Here is a 23,592-nt window from a genome sequence, read left to right on the forward strand (position 1 = left end):
GGAATATGGAAATAAATAGACAGAAAAATAGGCATTTTTTTTGAAAGATAAAGGAAAATAATGCCAGAAAGCCAAGCACTGAACAATTTTACCAAGAAGAGCTTCACAAGACTCAGAAACATAAAAAGAAGAACCAAAAGGCACACCCAAGAGAGAGATACCAGTGCTAGCAAAAGAAACATACCCAACATGGGGAACTGTACCAAAACCACAAGATTTGGCAAAATTAAGAGAAAGGCCCAATAATGAAAAAAACAAAAGAAAAATACTGCAAAATAAAGCAGAAGAACAGAAGACTCTGTAACAATCGTAACATAATTTGAGTAACATAGAAAATCAGGCACCAAAACTCCTGAACATAAAAAAGAACAAAGAGACAAGGAAAAGTGTATTCTTGCCTTAAAAAAACACAGCATCCACCACCAAAGTAAAAATATAACTGCTCAAGGGAAAAGCTTAATGCACACCATGCTTTATGGCAACTTCAGCTCTCATCCAGCCATTAACCACAGGAATAATAACAGAAGCTGAATAAATGGAAGCAATACATTGACGAAAAAGAGGATCAAATCCATAAGCCTTTAAGATGGCCAACAAGGCTGAAAGACTAACATTGCTAAATGCTTTGGTCATGCCACAAAACAGCAGCATAGCCGAAACAGAAGCATGAATAAATGAGGCAAGAGACTTCAACAAAAGCAACAAATCTTGCATAGGCCTACAAAAATACCATAGACCCTGGTGTCCAAGAAGTCTTGCATCTTGGACAGCAGATATAATTGCAAGATCTTACAAACAACTTATAATCAGTATTGCAAAGAGAAATAGGACACCAGTTAGACAAGACCCTGTGGTAACCCTTGCTCCAAAAGAACTTAAGGGCTGTCCGTAACAAACCTGGATGGGAAGAAACACAAGAAAACAAGTCATTAAACAAGTCCACCAGTACAGTACACAGTCTCTAAGTGAGCATTAGAGAGGGAGCCATAAAAAGGTAAGAAAGACTATCCAACCATGGGACAGTATCAACCTTGAAAGAAGCAATAGCCCTTCAAACTTCAAACAAAGTAATAGGGGCATCAAGAACCCCCTAAAAACAGCAGGCATCTCAGGTATTGGCCAGGATTCCACAGAAGGAGGTTTACCACCATACATATAGGCAAATAAGAATTAACTTCATGCAGAATGCCCTCCTTAATGGTAACAACATCACCTGAAGTGGACCACAAAGTGTCAATAAAGGTTTTCTTCCTAAGAGTAAATTTATCAACATAAGGAAGAAATTCCTCACCCCTTCCTTTTAAAGAATGGGCTAAGTTTGCATAACCCAGGCAAGGTTAGGCAAATGCAACTCACAGAGGGGTTGAGTGGCACTGGCAGGTGCATGATGCACAGCTGACTGGAAAGCAGCATAAAGCGTGTTGGAAGAACCCTTAAAAAGGGAATAATAAGAGTGGACAAACCAAGAATAATGGGAAAAAAATTATCTTTAAAGGCCAACCACCAAGAAGAACGAGAAGAATAAAAGGCAACAGTAAAATGATCATGCCATAACTCAGTAATGACCACTTGCCAGGCAGAAGTAAAAGTCCAAGGAGCAGTAAAACAAGAAAGACCCCTACCCTTACACAATGCAGAGGAAACTCCAAGGGAAAAGGACAGAGTATGATGATCAGTAAATGGCACAAAAGACAAGGAAGAAAAAAACTCTTCAAAGGTAGGAGAACAAAAATAGTAATCAATTCAGCTGCAAGAAGCCCCATAAAAGTAAGCAAAGGCATGAGGACTACATTAAGTAAGAGAGGCCAAATGTAAAATGTCTTTACAATAATAGACAGTAGAGTCATGACGGACCCTAGAACACCCTGGTAATACACCACAGTTTAAGTCACTAAAAAAAAAAAAAAAAAAAAAATAGGACAGTTAATTAAAAATAAGGTTAAAAAAGTTGAAATAATAAGTGATGCTCAGACATTGGAATAAAATCATAAACAATCACCAAATGTACAAAAGAATGCCTACATAACAAATCCACCAACAAACCCCTACCAGGCAAAACATAAACATGAATAACATCACTAACAACCACTACAGATTTATGATACAGTAACCCAATACCAGACCTAAAGACCAAGCCACCCCATCCCTCCATAAAGTTTCCTATTGGGAACAATGAACAGAGCAAAGCCTACCCACATCCAACAGACAAACAGTATCAGAGTGTAAGGCAGAAACCCAGGAAAAGACAGTCAAATACTGGGGCAATGACACCATACCATTAATATTACAAAAACTCAAAGATAAGTTAGCCATCAGTACCAGGACGAGAAACTCCTTCAGAATCCTTTCTTATGCTACTTGTTTCAAAGATGTCTGCACCTAGAAGGTGTGGTCCACTGCTAAGAATCATCCATATCAGTACAAACATCAGATTCACAACTAACAGTATCATTAGAAGCAATATCATCACCAGTAGAAGAGGTATCAGATAGACCAAGTAATTTCCTATTAGATTCTAACATATCAGTACCAGTAGGGACAACAAAACAAGAGCAGTAAGAGGCACAGTAGAGTGAGAACCAGAAGCAACAGAAATAGGACAAGGGGGGCTAGAAGGAAAAGAAGGCAGAACAGACCCATCCAGAGAGCAACCAGAAGTAGAAAAAGAGACAGGGTGGGGGTCAAGGGAAAAAGGCAACAGCCTGCTCTTGGAAAGATGCCACAGGATCAGCAGCAGAAACAGAAACATCAGAAATTAAAGTCTGAGAAGACTCAGTGGAAACATGTAACAGAATGTACAGCAGGATAAACAGAATCAACATGAGAACAAGAACATAAATGGCACTACTGTGGACAAACTCTTGCAAAATGAGCTGTGGAGCCACAATGGCTGCATTTCATAGCAGGACAATTGGACACCAAGTGAGAAACATCACCACAAAAAATATGGACATAGGTTGACCTACATACCTCAAAATACCTGTCTGACTAGACAACAAACACAGACCAGGCAACTGGATAATACCAGAATCAAGGACATGCAAAGCCACCCAGGCCTCCCATGCCCCAATCCAAACTCCACCACTATCAGAATCAAAAGGTTTGTTAATAGAAAAAAAACATTAGGACAATGAGAAAGTACATACTCCCTAACTTGTGCTTCTATAACATAAATAAAATGAAAATACAAAATAAGTTTACGCTTATAAGAATCATCTACTTCAGAAAGCACATAATCAGACCAAGGCTGCTGATGTTTATGTGCAGCAAAATGAAAAACAAAAGTAGAAGCAGCCTTCTGCTCTTCAAAATTAGCATCAGCATTAGCATAACTTCACCAGCGAATAATAGCACACAAAGACTGAACAGACAGAGACAAAGGTTTCAATAACGAATGCCAAATAAACTTATGTGAAAGAAGATGACTTGAAGCAGACTTAAGATGAACCAAAGGCTTAGAAACAATCCTGGACTGCCTTAGAGAGCTAGGATGATTCCAAGAAGCAGTTACTGCCATTTTCTTTACATCAGCATAAGATTTGGCCTGACAAACAACTGCAGAAGCAACAGAAGACACAGCACTAACAAAATTAACTGGCAGAGATGTAGGGGGAGCCAAAACAGCAGAAGCCAGAGAACCATCTTGCAGCTGCATTTCATCACCCCTACAAAGCACAGACAAGTTACCAGAGTCATGCAACACAGCTGAGCCTGTGCTGATGTCTGAAACACAGATAAGGTTCTTAAATGAAAAGTAGACTGTGAATCAGTAATAGAATTCAAAGCAGAAGGAACAACAGGAAAAATAGAAACACTAGCTGCAGTACTCGCAGCAGAAATGGCTGCCATCTTGCTTCCATTTGAAGTGAAGTCAAAGACATTCCTAGGGCTTGTATTAAGCATCCTCATTGGTCTGTTTGAAGTATTTTAAAGGATACGTATGTATTATCACAACCAGATTTCGGAAGTTCCATAATTTGAACATTTTTGAAGAAACAATGTCACTTAACCTAACAAGGGTTGTGTAAACTCTTAAGTACTATTGTGTCAGATTGTTTTTCACAAAGGAAGATGAATAATGGAAAAATTTCTGTTTCCTGGTAGCGTCCTTTCCCAACCTATACAGAGTTGACTGCTGCTTTGCAGTAGTCCTTAATGTTACAAGTCATGAAAGTCATGACGTTTCCAAAAAGACAAGGAGTTGGGAACATGGCTCATTGAGAGAAACGGACTCCCTTATTTTGAAAACTCCATTTGTAGGTATGTGATCAGTTGTTACTGACCCCTGTTACTGTCTGGTCTCTCAGAAGGTACATTAATTTATTCAAAACTCTGAAGTACTTAGAAATGTAGCTGTCTTTGCAGGGGTTTACACACATCAGTCCCTGAGTCTTTTTCTGTAATGATATGTACTCACTGTATATGACACAGCACTTGGTAAATGCTTGCTGGCTTTAAAAAGCAGTAAAACCCCTTTTGTTACCGGTTTGTACCCATACAACGCCATGCACTATAAAGAGCTACGATCGGTAATATGGAATGCAGGATTTGTACAGCACAGTGCCACTATGGAGTTCACAAAAGAGATGAGGCACACCATGGAGTATGACATTTCACCGTTTTTCCTACTACTGCCTCATACCCAATGTGACACTACTCCTTACTACTTTACACACCCCTTTCAACTGTGACATATCTGTTTTTGCAGTTACATGATACATTTCATGAATTATGTGACTTCAGAAATTGGCTTGAGATAATACGCAAGTACCTTTTAAAGGTTTTTTTTTTCAATTGTTTTGTAGCTTATAGTATTTAAGTCCTGCATTTGAAGAGGTTTCTGCTTGTTTGTGAGTTGTGCAGTGCCTCACACTGCCACACAATTGTGAGCAATAGCCAGACAGATTTATTCAACAGATTTCCTTTAGATACAGCTGTAGCACATTAGTGTAACACTCATCCTTAATATTTTCCTGGTCAAAGAAATTCTGCTAGTGAGCTGAAACTTATTAAACTACAAATGAAAAAGCCCCAGTCAGAAATAATCATCCACTGAGCTCCTCCTTGGACAATCCTGAAAAGCCCCAATTAGTGATAACAGTCTTCAACCTAGCATTAAGGACAGTTGAACCACCCTTGTTTCTTCTACCAACCTTGTTGACTTGGGTCTCTTGAGGGAGTGTAGCAATTGCCTCATGTACATTGACACCTCTACAAATAACTTACTCCTGTAAGGAGTGTGAGAGATGTATCTACACCAAGAGTCTTGAATCCATGCTCTTGCACTCAAAACACTAACACAGAAGAGGTTGTCAACCCAACCACTACTGCACACTCACATACTATCACTACTCATACACATAGTATGCATCTAACACAAAAATCAACATACATGCAGGTTCTCTCAAAAAAAAAAAAAAACAACCAAGACTCCAGAGACCTTCAAAACACAAGACTGTTACAACTAACACAGTTCTCACAGCACCCATGACACATGACACACCCAGTGTCTCACCTCCCAAACCCATAAGGTATAGCACTCAAAAAACAAATGTTCTAGTTATTGGGGACTCAGTACTGAGACACACGGATGATCCACTCTACAGGCTGGAGAAGGAGAATGTCACAGTCAGCTGCCTGTCTGGTGCCAAGATTCATCAGATCACACATGTACCATTATGACTCTGTCATAGTTCATGTTGGAGTGAATGACCTGAGATGTACCTCATTTGACAATATGAAGATAGACGCATTTGAGCTCTCTGAGTACATGTCCCAGACATGTATGTCCCTAGCCTTAAGCAGCATACTAGTCTCAGCTAGAATAATGCCACAATGTAAACAAAAAATAATTGATTACAGCAATTGGCTTAGTTTTTGCTGTCATTCAAAGGAGACCCAGTTCCTGTAAGCCTGAGAAGCTACGGTCAACAAAACTTGCTGCTTTGCCAGAGAGAGTTTGCACCTGGCACTTCTAGGATATTGGCTGCAGGCAAAGGCTCTTGCCTCCCCCATATTGCCTTTTTTAGGCAAGGTCTCAAAAACAAACTTACTGACGTGAAATTTACCAATCATAGCAAAATAAGGGTCATGCTGCTAAACGCTAGGAACGTAAACCAAAATCTGCACATCTTGGAAGCACGTCTATCACTGGAAGATGTAGATGTCTCTATAGTACTACGAAGGGCATTCTATATTGCTCATCTTATAAATAAGGTCAAAGCCTCCAGAAAAAAGAAGTTATAGCCTCCCTCTACTCTTCACTCATCAGGCCAATAATTGAGTACGACACCCCTTTTGTTATGTATCTTTCCAAGCACCTGAAACAATTGAAGAGACCACAAAGGCTCTTCACAAGGAAAATTCTAGGTCTTCAGCATCTATTCTATGTGGATCATGTGAAATCACTGTCACTTTATTCTGTTTCATACAGACTACTCAGAGCCAATCTCTTGACTTACATACACGGCAATATCTGAACCTGCTTTATTGTAAATGCTGCATCTCTGTAAGTCAAATGGCACACATGCCACTCACTCTAAAGATTTTAACCTGGTATGTGACATTAATAGAACCTGCTTGAGGGACAGATTTGTCTCCCAGGGGTTACCACACCTTTGGAACAGACTTCCATTTCATATCAAACAGAGCACGTCATTGGTCCTCTTCAAACGCAATCTGGACGATTGGATGGGTAACCACAAATTCACCACAGGGTTCCACCTATGTCCCTGTTGGACAGGGGCAATAGGTGCTAGTCATGTAAATAAGGGTAGAACTTGGCTAGGCTTGTAAGAGCCCTAGAACAATTAGCCTAGTAACTTCGTATGATCCTATGTCTGTGCAGTCACATAAACCTGGTTCAAGGTTTCACAGAGTACCCCAGGCTTGCAAGGCTACAATGCCTTCCACACCTTCAGAGCACAGAATGAAAATCTGAGAACCAAAGGAGGCAGTGTTCCTATCTATATTGGAGATAAATTCACCTCCTGTCTAGTTAGACTAGACAACTCCATGGAGTTATTCGAAGTTCAGGTTACAGTGAGTATGACCCCCATTCAAGTAATAGCCAGATATAGATTCCCCCCTCTATGGGTCATGACACTTATGAAGTCTACTTGACCAAACCGGAGACAATCCAAATATTACTGAATACTCTGATTTTCAATTATCCCACCGTCAACTGGGAAACCTATGCTAGCCCTAACTCGTTAGCATAAATGTTTCTTGATTTTGTTAACTCAAAGACCCTGGAACAAATTGTTGATACCTGAACAAGAGGAATAAACATACTAGATCTAGTCTTCATTAACATGTCAAACAGATGCACTACCACAACTGTTGGATCCTCATTAGTTAAATATGACAACAAATCAGCCACCTTTGTGCTGACACTAACACCAGAACTCACAATGGGTGAAATCAGACTAAAAATCTTCAGCAAGACAAACTATACCCTCCTAAGTGAAGGTATAAATGCATTCTGAGCCACAGCTGGGAAGTGGTAACTACATCAAACCTTACACTAAACCCTGTGCACACACTTGCGTGAGTTTATAGACTTGGTTGTTCCAGAAAGAATCAAGGCCAGAGCCCCAAGTAAAAACAAGTCACCTTTGTGGACATCCAGCATCAACAAGCTTTACAATAAATGCAAAAAGTTGCTGTCCAAGAAAACAAAGGCAAAACCCCAACAGTGTAAAAGCACCCTTAAAAGCCTCAACAGGTGAATAAGACAAATTGTCAAATCCTCTAAGGGCTTTCTTGAGGAAAAAACTTAGGATAATCCTAAGGTCTTTTACAGCTATGCACGTAGCCTAAAAGGTAGGGTCCAGGGATGTGCATAACTAGTGACCAACAGTATCACACACACTAATCCCACAAAGATAGCAAACCTGCTAATGGATAGGTTTGACAAAAATTTCACTCCCTTATCCCCTCCTAAACTATCACAAACCTTCCTCCAAACTTTCCCCCCACCAAACAAATCTGAAGAACAGATCATCAAGGCCTTGTCCAAAGCAAAAACCATAACCACTATGGGACCAGATGGTATCCCAGTCTGTCTTCTAAACAGGTTAAAACATGAACTAGCATCACCATTAAATAAAATTTTCAATCATAGTCTAACCACGCTTTTTTGTTCCTGCAGAATGGAGAACAGCAGCAGTTATTCCCCTGCACAAAGGTGGCCTAACAACAGACCCTGGGAATTACAGACCCATAAGCCAGACCACTCTCATCTGTAAGGCCATGGAATGTATCATTATGGATCTGATAAATAAAGACATAGGTGACCTCCAAACCCTGGATCGTAACCAATTTGGCTTCATCAAGGACAGAGTCTGCCTGCTAAATCTGGTGGATTTTTTAGAAAATATGACCAGGGCCATTCACGAGGGCAAATCTGTGCACACAGCATACCTTGACTTGGTAATGACTTTAGACAACAATCCCACACTCAGGCATTACCAATAAAGTTAGCAAACTGAATGTAATCTCCTTTGTTGTAAGATGGGTTGTCAGCTGGCTCAAAAACCAGACACACACTATCAAAGTGGGTGACTCCACATCAACCAGCAGACCTGTTATAAGTGGGGTTCCACAGGGGTCTGTTCTGGGCCCCTTACTGTTTGATATATACTTCTCAGAAGTTATGGTCAAAACTAAGGGTTTGTGGCTGATCAAGTTTGCAGACAACTGCAAACTGGGTGCAATTATTGAATCCCCAAATGATGTCAATATAATCCAGGGTTTTTTTGCAAACCAATAATTGGTGTCTTAGTCTCGGTCTCAAAGTGAATGCAAAGAAATGCATCATCATTCTGTTTGGCCCAAACAATGTTCCTTCACACTATCAAATCAACAGCAATATCCTAAATACCCATGAAGTGTTAAGGGACCTGTGATCACAAGTTAACTGCAGCCTTAACTTTGACCACCATGTGTCTACTGTAGTAAGGAAGACTTTCTAGGTAGCACACTTGATTAGTAAAGGCATCGTCTCAAGAGCAAAAGACATTATAACCATACCTCTCAACTGTACAGTTTTTTGCACAATGTCCAGATTTTTGTCTCATATTTTTGGTTCGTTTTTCATAAAATTGCAGTTTTCTGGCAAATTAATTGCAAATATTTAAAGACTGAAGTTAGAAAATGATGACAGACATTTGAATTTTGGATTTCATATCCTTTAGAAAGTTCATGCCAATGCAAAAGCTCTTATTCTATCAACTTTCTAAGTTTGTAAGAGCAATATTTAAAATATGTCCATATTTTTGGGCCTTTGCCCACTTTTACTTATGGTTTTGTCCAAAGTTCTTGCTCTTAGAGGTTGAGAGGTATGGTTATAACACCTCTATACTTGGCACTAATCTGGCCCATAATTGAGTATAATGCCCCATTCGGCAAGTACCGTACAAAGCATCTGCAGCAATTGGAGACACCTCAGATGTTTCTAACTGAGAAGATCAAGGGAATCTAGTATGTGCTGCACACAGACTGACTAAAGTCCCTGTCACTATACTCTGTATCATATAGACGTCTAAGGGGAGACTCATGCCTGGCTTACAGAATAATCTCAGACCCAAACCTAATGAACTGTCTACATATCTGTAAATCAAACAGGACTAGGGCTTCACATTCCAGGGACCCAAATATGGCCAGCAACTTCAATAGGACATGCTTGAGGGACAAATGTATCTCCCAGCTACTGCTGCATCTTTAGAATAAGCTACCTTTTCATGTGAAGCAGAGCACCTCTGTGACACTTTTCAAAAGGAACCTGGACAAGTGGATAGCACCCACAACCCTCCTAGATATGGGCATACATTACTAAATTCAATCTTGGACATTAACTATAATTTCTATGGTATTACCTTAGGATAAAATGGCTAAGCTTGAAATTATCTCTGGGTCGATAGCCTAGTAATCTCTTATGATCCTATGAAAAGCAATCTGGAAAAATGCAATGATGTTAATGAAAAATAAAAGGAAGAAGATGAAATAGAGTGAGAAATTAGTGGTGATAACAATATACACTGGGAAGTTGAAAAAAAAACTTAAAAAGAATTACATTGATAAAAGAGTAGAGTTAGGAAAAGGAAATTTAACAGTATAAACTCAAAAGAGAAAAAAAGGAAATGGATGAAGAACAACATATTTATAAAATAAATAGTGATACAAGAAGAAGATGAGTTCCTTTACATTAAGGAATATAAAAAAAGTAATAACTTAAGGATTCTTTCAGTAAATACCAATGTTGTTGTGTCTTTCGGCTTTTCCTGGTTAGGGGTCGCCACAGCGGAACTCCGGTCCGCTAATGTTTGCAGTAGATTTTTACATGCTGAGTTGCCAGCCCCGATGCACAACCTTCAACGAAGATATGCCCATTCATGCATGTCTCCACACAGAAGATGCTTTAGCTGAGAATCGAACAGGACAACGTCTTACTGTGAGGCGGCAACGCTACTGCAGCACCACCACCGCAGTTAAATGCCAATACTATAAAAAATATAACAAGAAGGATGGAGATCCTAGAGTGGTGTAAAATTGTGTTGTAGATATAATTGTTTTAGAAGACGATTTCCAGCAAACAAAGAAAGATTTCAGACAAGAAAAATATGGGATGGAAAGATAATATGGAATTTTGGTAATAAGCAATGTTCTGGAATAGCAATTTTATGCAGAACAGTAATGAAGATTTTAGATACATCATTTAGGATGGGCAGACATATTATTGTAGATTTAAGGTGGCAGGAAAATGTTTATAGACTCCTAGCTAGATATGCATATGACATCTGTAAAGAATTGGAGAAATTATGTTAACAGTTATTACATTACATAGTGGTAAAATGAATAGTATAATAACATGAAACTTTAACTGTAATTTAAAGAGAAAAGAAAAGAAAAATGAAAATGATGAGGTAAGTTATGAAATGTAGCAAATTGATAATATAGCCTAGATAAGTCTAGACATATTGATGTTGTTGTGTCTTTTGGCTTTTCCCGGTTAGGGGTCGCCACAGCGGATCTCCGGTCTGCTAATGATTGGCAGTAGATTTTTACGTGCCGAGTTGCCAGTACTGATGCACAACCTTCACCGAAGGTACACCCATTCACGCATGTCTCCACACAGAAGACGCTCTAGCTGAGAATCAAACAGGACAATGTCTTACTGTGAGGCGGTAATGCTATCGCAGCACCACCACATCTGTGTTAAATTATTTTATATTATCTAGAAACATAAAAATACTAGAAGGAGATTCATTTGTAACAAGATTCACAGATCACCTGTCTATAAGGATGGAAATAAGCAAAAATAAAATATATATATTAAAGTAGGTAAGGGTGTAAAAAGAATAAACAAAAAGAATGTAATAAAAAGGAAAGGAGATGATAATGAAATTATGGAGAGACCACATTCGTATATGGGAGTTTTGCAATAACTGGTCAGAATGGTGGATTATTTTTAAAAGAAAATATAAAAGATACTTTTTTACAATAGCAAAACAAGACAAGAAAGAATGGAAGGCAAGGCTATGTTAAAACATATAAACATGCATTTGAAAGCTTAGATAGAAACAGGAAAGAATATTATAATAAAGAGACATAATTATATAAAGCAAACATACGAGAAAATGAATGCATCTTGGTATAACCACATATTTACTACAAGGGAAAAATAAAGAAGTATCAGCTTATTTAAGTAAAAAAAGTCAATGAAAAGACAAGTGTAATGAGTGAAATGAATGATAAACAAGGAGCAATAAGAAACAGATCACTCTCAAATTATGGAAATTGTAAAGTATGTAGAAGAAATGTCAAAGGTAAAAGGTTAAGAGCATAATAAAATAAGGAAATTTAAAAAACTCAGAAGACATGAATAAGGAAATTGAAAAATAAATCACTTTGAATTAGATAAATATTTAAATGGTTACATATAGGTTCAGCTGCAACTCCAAATGGAACTGAATTTGGCATGTATAAAATTTAGAGAAACAGCAAAAAAAGTAGTTGTTGCAAGACTCGAATGGTTTAATGAAAATGTTAAGCAGAAGAAATCATGTAGTTGGATGTTAAAATTTATATGCAATAAAGGAGAAAAAGAAGACAAAAAGAGATTGAGATACTAATGTTGAGCAATATAGATTAAGATATTTATAAAAGTAATAAAAAAGACTTGAAAATAAGATAGAATATATAATGGAAGAAATATTATCCCCTGGATTCTCTATGGCTTGCACGGCATGCAAGATCGGTGCAGGAGCACAAGCAGGCAATATGTCTGCCGTGCGATCCAGGAACAACTTGCAGGGGCATGCACGAACGCTCCTGCACTAATCCTGCACGGACTAAGCCCTTGTATGCAAATCACCCCATTTGCAGAAGACATCTATGCAAATGAGGTGATTTTGCAATCCAGGAAGCTTGCAACCATCCGTTCAGGACTAGTGCTATCTGTAGAAATGTACTCGGTTAGTAACCGAGTACATTTCTGCAAAATCCAAAACGGAGCTGTGACAGCTCCAAATAAAGGCTGCATATCATGTAGTAAGCATGCCAATGGCCAAGTATAACACCATTTGCATTGCAAACAGTAAAAGAAATACAAAAATCAACTTTTATTTATTTTTTTTTGCCGATCTCGGCTGTTTAAGCATAGGGCAGCAGACCGTAAATGGGATCGGGGGAAAAATAACAAAATGAACCTAAATTAAGCATTCTAACTAAAATCAGTATTCTGCCATGTGAGTCATTGGCAGGCAGAAGACAACATGGCCAGTGAGTAGTGGTTGCTAACAAGACATGTAACTATGCCTTAGCAGGCAATCCTATGCAAATGAGGGGAAGGATAGTGAATCCCAGTTTTCCCCAGCATGTGAGTCAGGTCCCAACAGTGTAAGAGTAGGAATAGCTTGGTGCAAGCCTAGGAGTTAGGTGATGTCATGGGGGGGTGTCAGGCATACTGTAAGCGGATTGGACCCCTGTGGCTCAGGTTTGCTCCTAGCTTAGCACAGCTAAGCTAGGGGGTGTGTCTAAACTTGCCTAGCACTCTTTACAAAGCCTAGGCAGGTGTCCACGCTGCACACTGGGTTTTACAGGATGAAAACAGAAGTTAAACCAGGAAATAGCAGCACTGTGCACATTTCAGCACTTTATTTGCATGGCGCGCACCTGGGCGTAAACAGAAAGGCAATGGGAAGGGAAAACAGCAGTAGGAAAATAATCAAGGAGAACTAGCTTAGCTGGCAGGTGAAATGATCAGAATCAGCCAATTACACAGGAAGCAAACCAGCCCAGCCCAGAAAACAACTATAAACTATGCAAACACCTTCCCCTCTGGTTTTTCCCACACTCTACACCACCAGTGTATACAAGCGGGAAGTTTTAACAAACAAACCTACAAAATGAGAAGGGCTGCAGCAGGCAACATAGAACAACATGTGCAAGTGGCTGAGGGTGGTGAGGATGTGAATGCTGCCGATCAACCCACAGTAAGGAGACAGAGAAAAGTGTACAGACCCAGGGTAACCTACCAGGGGCTACATGAACTGGAGATAGTGGGGTGCTATAGGGTGGACAGAGAGCTCCTACAGCAAATTGTTGAGCTGTGCCAGCTGCACGTGACACACCAAACTGACTGAGGAGAACCCATCCCAGTGGATAACAAGGTATGTGTAGGCCTAGGAATACTAGCGACAGGTACCTCCCAAAGCTCAACTGGGGATATCATGGGCATCTCACAGGCATCAGCATCCAGAGTATTCCACCAGTTCCTGGATGCCATGCCAGCATATGCCAGTGAGCACGTATATTTCCTCAACACCCGTGAGTGTTGGCCAGCAATATGCATCTCTTCCACCAAATATCAGAATACCCTGAGGTAGTGGGTGCTATAGACTGCATGTACATATGCATCAAAGCACCACCTGGTGATCAGGTTAGGGCTTACTTCAACCACAGGGGAAGCCCCTCCATCAACTGCCAGGCCGTATGTGATGCCCAGGACATTAAAATGAATGTGTGTGCACGCTGACCTGGAAGCTATGACGATTCCCACATATTGCATCTGATGCAGCTGTACCAGAGATTTGCCAATGGGGATATCCCCTATGGTCACCTATTGGAGGATGCTGGTTACACACTGGAGCTGTGACTGATGGCACCCATCAGAAATGCACACACACCTGAACAAGAACGCCATAATGAGGCACACGCACAGACCAGACTTATAATAGAACGTGTGTTTGGGATGCTCATGTCACGGTTCCGGTGTCTAGACACATCTGGTAGAGCCTTGCAGTACTCACCAGCTACATGTGCCCAAATTGTTAGGAGAAGACAGGACATGACCACCACAAGATAGTGCATAAAATTCAAGTTTATGTTAGATAAATAAGCGCTTTCACGTGCTCCCTTGGCATGCTTCTTCAGATTTCACTTTAACTTTTGTATCTCAGCGTTTAAATATATCATTATAATTACTTAATTAAGGACAATCAATCCTAGATGCAAACAATTAAAGTAATTTTATAAAACAATCTGCATCCTCCATTATGAGTTCTAGTAGAAAAAATTCTCCATTTAAAATAAAACAAAAGTTAATAAACACACCTATTATATAGAATTGTGATATAAATAAAAACACTCTAACATTACCTGTGCTCGACCATGTATAGGGAGTGCACTATCTGCATCTGACATAGGCAGCCCTCAAGCATCAACCACAAGTCTGGCACACCCTCAAGGTAAGTCAATCAACCTACCAATTGCCAAATGGAGTAAAATGTGTCATTACCTGTATCTATGGTATGGATGTGAGCATGCAAGGGAATTGGGTGGATATATGTTATTGCAGCAGACAGTAGACACCCATATTGACACCATGACATCTGTAACACATACTGGAGTCACCATAGTAGCCAGTACTACACAGGGTGATAAAACCCACTGCAAGAAATTTGCTGAGCAACATGTGTGTCCATATGACTCACACATGCCAGTCAAGGGGGTTCACATACCCAAAAACAGTCTCAGCCAGCAGGACAGGTGTAGAGAAACCCAAACAGAGCCTGTGTTATGGCCCCTGAATGATGGCAATGGTTAACCTCCCCCCAGGCCTACACAGACAGACTACAGCAGGTCAGGCAGTGGGATGTTAGTTCTGAAGGGTAGGAAGTCAGACACTAATATGTAGGGCAACCAAAGATACAATCTGTAGTACACTGGTATGCCTCTAGTCAGCATGATAGGTAAGAATACAGAATGAAATGGAGTACCTGACATACGAGTACAGTCATAGCAAATGTGTACAAGTGTCAGGTGTGCCCCCCCATCCGACATAGCAATGTAATAACAGACAGATGTGCCCCACCAATCCTGTGTAGAAATGTAGAAATAGTCAGGTGTGCCTCCTGCCATCATATGTAGTAATGTAATAACAGTCAGGTGTGCCCCCCCACACAATCCTGTGTATCAATGTAGAAATAGAAAGGTGTGCCTTCCCCATCCTACGTAGTTATGCAATAACAGTCAGGTGTGCCCCCCACAATCCTGTGTAGAAATGTTGAAATAGTCAGATGTGCCCCCCTACTCTACATAGTAATGTAATGTAATAACAGTCAGGTGTGCCCCCAAATCATGTGTAGAAATAGTCAGGTGTGCCTCTCCCCCATCCTATGTAGTAATGAAATAACAGTCAGGTGTGCCCCCCCAATCCTGTGTAGAAATGTAGAAATAGTCAGGTGTGCCCCCATCTTACATAGTAATGTAATAACAGTCAGGTTTGCCCCTCCAATCCTGTGTAGAAATGTAGAAATAGTCAGGTGTGCCTTCCTCCATCCTATGTAGTAATGTAACAACAGTCAGGTGTGCCCCCTGTTCTGTGTAGAAATGTAGAAATAGTCATGTGTGCCCCCCCATCCTACGTAGAAATGTAGTAACAGTCAGGTATGCCCCCCCAATCCTGTGTAGAAATGTAGAAATAGTCAGGTGATCCCCCCATCCTATGCAAAAATGTAGGAACAGTCAATGCCAAATGCTTGATGGATACCCTGCTGAAACAGCATGCTACTTGTCGGTGAACAACACAAAGGGCAGCACTGCAGTACAAACAACCTGGACTCGATCCACACATTAAATACAGATGGACATACTGGGCAAGCTCACACACTTAGAGAAATGAAGGCAATGTCAGTCAACAACATACTGAAAGCTCATACTTGGCATGCTCACACCCGTAAACACATGAAGGCCATGTCTGCAAACACCAGTGGACCAGAAATATCTGTCAGTCGCAGTTGTTAGTGCAGACACTCGTCATTATGCACCACTCATGCCTTGCACACAAAGTGGAAAAGGAATACAGACATATATGTAAGGACAACACACAATAATAGGCCAAAAGTAGACGTACAAAGATGTGTGGAAAAGGATGACTGTGACAAGGAGCCATCCAGGCCTGTCCCACCCATCACACAGCCAAAGGGCCCCAACCACATGCGGTTCAGATTTCACTCACTGTAGATTCTAGCCACCAGTATCTGTCAGCATTACAGACTATGTGGTACACGTGCCAGCTGTGCAACATGACTGTACAAGGAAGTATCATCTAGCAGCTGTATACATGTACCTGTGAAATATGACCCTGTGTGTGCCCGCTTGTGGCATGTCAACCCCTAGATGAATGGGTTACAGCTTATGCACGCATACTGCCCTCCCCATAGCCCTACTATGACAAGCCTGCTGAGGTCATCCACTGTGAAATACACCTTTAGGAGAGTTGTAGCCCAGTAATCTCCATGGCACATCCCATAACTGCGTACTGCTGTAGTGTAATAAACTAGTTAGGTAGGAGTTCTAATTCCAGACTTGGCAACTGTGTGTGTGTGTGTGTGTGTGTGTGTGTGTGTGTGTGTGTGTGTGTGTGTGTGTGTGTGTGTGTGTGTGTGTGTGTGTCTGTGTAGACAGCAATGCTTTTTAGGGTAGTCCCACTCCCTACAATTCAAATGCTCAACTTTGGCGGGGCTGCTGATGTCATCCACCTAGAAATACACCTCTGGGAAGGCTGTAGCCCAGTGATCTCTGTAGTGCATCCTGTAACTGTGTACTGCTGTAGTGTGATAAAGTAGTTAGGTAGGTGTTCTAATCCCAGACATTGCAAGTGTGTGTCGCTCTGTGTAGAGAGCAATGTTTTTTAGGAGAGTCACACTCCTTACAATCCAAATGCTCAACTTTGGCAAGGCTGCTGATGTCATCCACCTAGGAATACACCTCTGTGAAGCTTGTAGCCCCATAATCTCCATAGCATGTCCTGTAACTACATACTGCTGGAGTGTGATAAATTAGTTAGGTGTTCCCATTACAGACTTGGCAAGTGTTTTTGGTTGTGTCTGTGTAGGGAGCAATGCTTTTTAGGGTAGTCACACTCCTTACAATTAAAATGCTCAACTTTGGCAAGTCTGCTGATGTAATCCACCCAGAAATACACCTCTGGGAAGGTTCTAGTCCCATAATCGACGTACTGTATGCTATAACTGCATACTGCTGTAGTGTGATTTAGAACTCTGGTAGGGTTCTATTCCCACCCATGGCAGTTCTGGATGTTTTATGTGTGTTTCAATGTCTGTGTAGGGAGCAATGCATTATAGGCTAGTCACACTCAGTACATTTCAAATGCCCTACCTTGGCAATCCTGCTGATGTCATTAATTATGAAATACACCTTTGGGGAAGGAGTTCTCCAGTAATCCCCGTGGTGTGTCCTATAACAGCTCTATGCTGCAGTGTGATACAGACCTCTGTTAGGGGTTTTATACCCACACATGTCGGTTGTGGATGTTTTGTGTGTGTTTCAATGTCTATGTAGGGAGCAATGCATTTTAGGCTAGTCACACTCAGTACATTTCAAATGCCCTACTTTGGCAAGCCTGCTGATGTGATTCATTGTGAAATATACCTTTGGGGAAGAAGTTCTCCAGTAATCCCTGTGGGGCATCCTTTAACAGCTCCATACTGTAGCATAATATAGACCTCTGTTAGGGGTTCTATACCCACACATGTCAGTTGTGGATGTTTTGTGTGTGTGTGTGTGTGTGTGTGTGTGTGTGTGTGTGTGTGTGTGTGTGTGTGTAGGGAGCAATGCATTTTAGGCTAGTCGCACTCACTACAATTCGAATGTCCTACTTTGGTAATCCTGCTGATGTCATCCAATGTGATATACACCTTTGGGGAAGGAGTACTCCAGTAATCACCATAGCGCGTACTATAACTGCATAGTGCTGTAGTATAATAAACTAGTTAGATAGGGGTTCTACTCCCAGAAATGACAGGTGTGTGTGTCTGTGTGTGTGTGTGACACGTGAGCCCAATGTGTAGTGGGTTTTGCAAACTTCTTATATGGTGGCCCTAGTATATATCACAATGTCCACCGTACAGTGATAACAGATGTGAAATAGCTGAAAGGCTGGGGTGCAAATCCATACCCACACATGTGACATCAAGGCCAGGCAATCACAATTAGCAATCCCAGTATTACCCAGAGCGCACTCTCAACCCATGTCTCATACACACACACACACACACACACACACACACACACACACACACACACACACACACACACGCCTAGGCAACAGCCAATATGTGGGTAGTACACTGCATATTGGCCACTGATAGTAACTATGGAGTGATTGCAGTGGGCTACAGAGAGCATGGCACTCTGTCCATCTGTCCAATAGGCACATACAGGCAGACATTGAACCTTCCCCATGTTCCCCAATGGACACCTGCAACAGCTGTGGTGCCATCACATGTGACCTACAAAGGACATACCATGCCTGAAAACATGCCCTGTTTGGACAGATGCCACTGACACCATGGAATGCTGTTAGCATGCTATCAAAGTAGGTGCAGGGTAAACCTCATGCCCATTACCAGTTCCCACCAGAGTTAGCCAAGACTGGCACATCTGATGATAATCTGTGTACAAAACATGGGCCAGACACACCAGGTACAGTTCCACATGTCACTGTACATGCATGTGGGAGGTGTGCACATCCCAAACACCATCCATGTCATGGACTAAGAAACACATACATGGCAAGCGATGCACAGCATTGGCCACACACAATAGTCACCCAGGTAAATGGATGGGGGATACAATACTCACCTGTGTTGTCAAATGCAGAAACTACAGCTCTGAGCCACAATGCAGACCATTGTCATGTGGCCTGATGCCAAGGTATATCCATCACCTAGCCTTGTATAGCCATCTGGCACAGTCGACCACCACACATCTGTGCAAAAATGCACCCATGCATGTTATTACTGGCACCCTGTGTGTTTGTGTGGATGTTGCATGATGCGTATGATCACATCCACACTCACTACAACCCCCATTGCCATACTGAAGCATGCTGTCTGATGTCATACACCTCCCCATACCCTTTTCCCATACAACCTCCATATGACCCATGTGGTGCATGTGATACCTGCACAGTAATGTGTTGTGGCAACCTCACTAGTTATGAGTAGTAATCCTGGCCCTCCCAAGTGTGTCATTGTATGTGCATCCCTGTAAGAGTGTGGCTGTGTTGACGCTGGCACCTGTTCATGTGGACAGGCACATGTACATCACCTACCGTATAGTTACCATATCCCTGTTGTAGATGTCACCATTGCATATATGTGCTGAGGGCTCCACAACAGGTAACCTATGCAGCACATCCAATAACTGCATAGAGCTGTGATAGCACTACATAGTAATCAGGGGTTTGATACCCTGTGCTGGTAGGTGTGTGACACAAACATGCTTAAGTTTTACTCTCCCACCCCTACCTGGCTTGTCTTTGCCTCTGTCTGTCTCTCTCACTCCCTCTCTGATGGATGTAGAGACCTAAACCTGCTTTGCTTAGGCAGCAGCATGTGTATTTTAAGTGATGCTCATGATCAGCTGATGGCCTATGCACGAATTGCAGCCCTCCCCTAGCTGATTGCATGTGGAACAGTTGTGGTAACATTCCCATAGCTAATTGTATGGAAACACACTTCAATATCTAGGAACATCATGCTGGTGTTGGCCGTTTTCATTCACTTTGAGCAGGAACTAGATCTGTTGTTTGGCAAACAGCATCTCATATGGATTGGGAATTTACCTCTAACAACATGCACTGTGGAAACAGGGCAACACACAGGAGGGGGATATGCCTGACCTGACTACAGAATGTAAGTGCTGCTATACTGCATTTGGAGTAATGTTGGTTTAACAGAGTGTGTGTGGATATGGCTGTCCTTCATGTTTTAATAACTACCATGTCAGTTCTATTTTTATGAGGAATCCCCATCTGTAGGGTCATCTGCAGACTGGGCAGTGTGTTGTGCCTTTGTTTTCATGTGTTACCCACAGAGCATCTATCTGTGAACTACAGAAGGTAGTGTGAGGGTTGCAGTCTGTAGATGGTGAAAGCCGTGACAGTTGCTGACTTCATATCCCTCATAGGATATATGTTGCAACAAACCCTGTTACAACAGTAAATGTATGAGGTTATCACAGCAAAATGTCAATATTGGCCCTGTGTATGTGCTTCCAGCCACAACTCTGTCAACCTTTGTACATATGTTGTGCAATAAGAGGTGCATATGTGCTGTACACCATAATTAGTGTCATCATATCTTATAACAAGCCAGTGAGATATCAGACTGCTACACATGTTATGTACAGTAGGGGTGATATTTGATGACATAACCTGGGCATTCTGTAGATGTTTGTACAGTACTGAGGTCTGTGTACTTACAGTGAATGTTGACAGTGTGTGTATTGTTAATATGTACTTTAGCCTGTGTACAGACTGTGGTATATATCATTGTTCTAGGTCCCATCCTATCTGATGTTACATGCTGTGCCACTGTATGTTACCATATTGGCTTATATGTTTGTAGGGCCATACACACAGGTCCCATACCACAGACAGCCATCAGACCAAACTGTGTAGCAGCCCAGTATATGTAGGGTTAGTCTGTGAGTGGCACATATGAGGATGGTGTCAAACAGATAGCCATATACTGTAATAGTATGCTAGTTTACCATATGCAGCTATGGCTGTGTTCACATTGGTTGTGGTTATGCACTTTCACACAGGTGTATTTTACCCTGTGCTGAGACATGCCTGTAGAGCCTGCTATATATGCAGGTACATGTGCATTCCCCCATAGGAGATGTAGGCCAGTGTTGAGCCAGTCTGTCTGTAGCCTGCACAGTGCATTGTTACATGCCTAGCAGCTTAGTGTACTTACCCAGTGAGATGTCATGTGCAGACACTTGTCAGATGTACTGCTGCCAGGCCTCCCTTAAGAGTAATGTATGTCAGACAGAGCAGTGGGATGCTGTACATATGTATGTCAATATCAAGTGGGTAGTATGTGACCATGGAACCCCTGTACCAATGGTTATTATGTGTTAGGCCAGACAGGGGTGTGTGAATGCATAACCTATGGTGGCAAATGTATACCAGTCGTTATGTGTTATACCCATCTACATGGCTGTCAGCATCCATATTGTCAGGCATGGTGCACATGTTTTGCACTAAGAGGTTCTGTGTATATCTCTGGACTGTACAGTGTGTGTCAGAATGTCCACATATATTTGCCAATATCTCGGCTGCAGTCCACAGGGGCATTACGTGCGAGCAGCGGTACTTTACTATGATGTCCTTAGGATGTCTGTCAGTAGCCAATGGCATGTATGTGAAAAGCAGATGTGACCGACCACATACACCATGTCTGTGAAGACAATCCCAATTACAGTAGCAACAGTCTACTAATATACCTGCTATACATACCTGACATCCCCTTGCACTACGAAGTTGAGACTATAGGCACTGGGGTAGGGCTACACTCCATGTCCAGGACATATGGAGAAAATAAATGTACATATAATTATCCAGATATCTATATACATGATTGCACATATACATATTGACATATATAGATAGGTATGTATATGTAGATAGATATACATATACACACCCAGATATATACATATACAGAGCAATATATGTCTACACATATACAGATAGTGATACTATGCACATATTTGTATGGATATCTACAGATATTTTGACAGTAGTAGATATATCAGAATATACATGTATGCACATATAGTTTTATATATATATATATATATATATATATATATATATATATATATATATATATATATATCTCAAAAACAGTCCAAGTCCCAAGTAATTTACTGAAAACTAACCCAAATAGAGATGTAAAGAAGGTGCTGATCCAAATATGATGATGACAATCCAATGAAATAATCCACTTCAACGAAAAACCAAGAACAGCTTTATTTGCAAACGTAAGCGCTTTCACAGAGATGTGTTCCACTTCTTCAGACGTACTACTAAACACCACACAATTAATTAATCATTCAATAATTCAATAATTAACCCTCGTAATTGCAAAATTACAAAATTATAAAACAGGGTTGGTAAAAACAATACCAATGCATATAATAAAAAAGAAGAACACTTTCCAATACATATACACATAAATATGAATATAGATAGTGAATCTTCGGTGATTACCATATAGAAAAAAAGCATAAATAAAATATTATAAAAAAGTTATAAAATATTATAATATATATATATATATATATATATATATATATATATATATATATATATATATATATATATATATATATATATATATACCAACATAACTAGGCATATCTGTACACATAGGATGTGCATACATATATAGCTATATACACATATATCTATATGTACATATACCTATATATACACATATGTAAATATATAATTTTTATATATATATATATATATATATATATATATATATATATATATATATATATATAAAATATATATATATTTATACATATGTACATACCAAGAGATTTACACATGGCCATATATATGTAGCATTATACAGATGTGTATACAGACATATGTATGTGTAGACATATATACACCTATGATATGTATACAACCATATTCCTGTCATGAGTAAACGTCACAGTTGTGTATACCCTCCCACATGTATCTCACCGTATGTATCTGCTATGTGCACATAATGATAAAACAACATATGTGATGCAACAGCCATATTAATAACAAGGACTACACAAATTAGGAACTAAAGGCAATTGTAAAATACTACTCAATATGTTTATTGACAGTTATAATGATAAAAAAACAGTTGTCACCACAGTGGTCATGGAGTAGTGGTTAAGTGTTGTGACTTCAGTGTAAAGAGTCCTGGGTTCAAGATCTGCAAGGGTTGTTCATTTTGTTGCTGGGCAGAACAAGGACTGTCGGATACAAAGTGGTTAAGGCAGTTTTGAGCAGCTTTAAGTGCATTTGCATGGGTTTGCATGAAGCTAAGTGGTGCTAAGCTATGGGTAAATGTATGGGCAATTACACAATGTAGGCAGCACTTACCAGTGTGCAAATCAGCTTAGCTGTTATATTGCAGCATTGTGGATACTTGCTAAGCTTAGCTTGGCCCTGGTAACCAGGACACACAACCCAGTCTGATAACCTGTAATAAGTGTATG

Source organism: Protopterus annectens, chromosome 4.part0 (genome assembly GCF_019279795.1).
Source record: "Protopterus annectens isolate FY-2018-M chromosome 4.part0, PAN1.0, whole genome shotgun sequence".
NCBI classification, from domain to species: Eukaryota; Metazoa; Chordata; order Ceratodontiformes; family Protopteridae; genus Protopterus; species Protopterus annectens.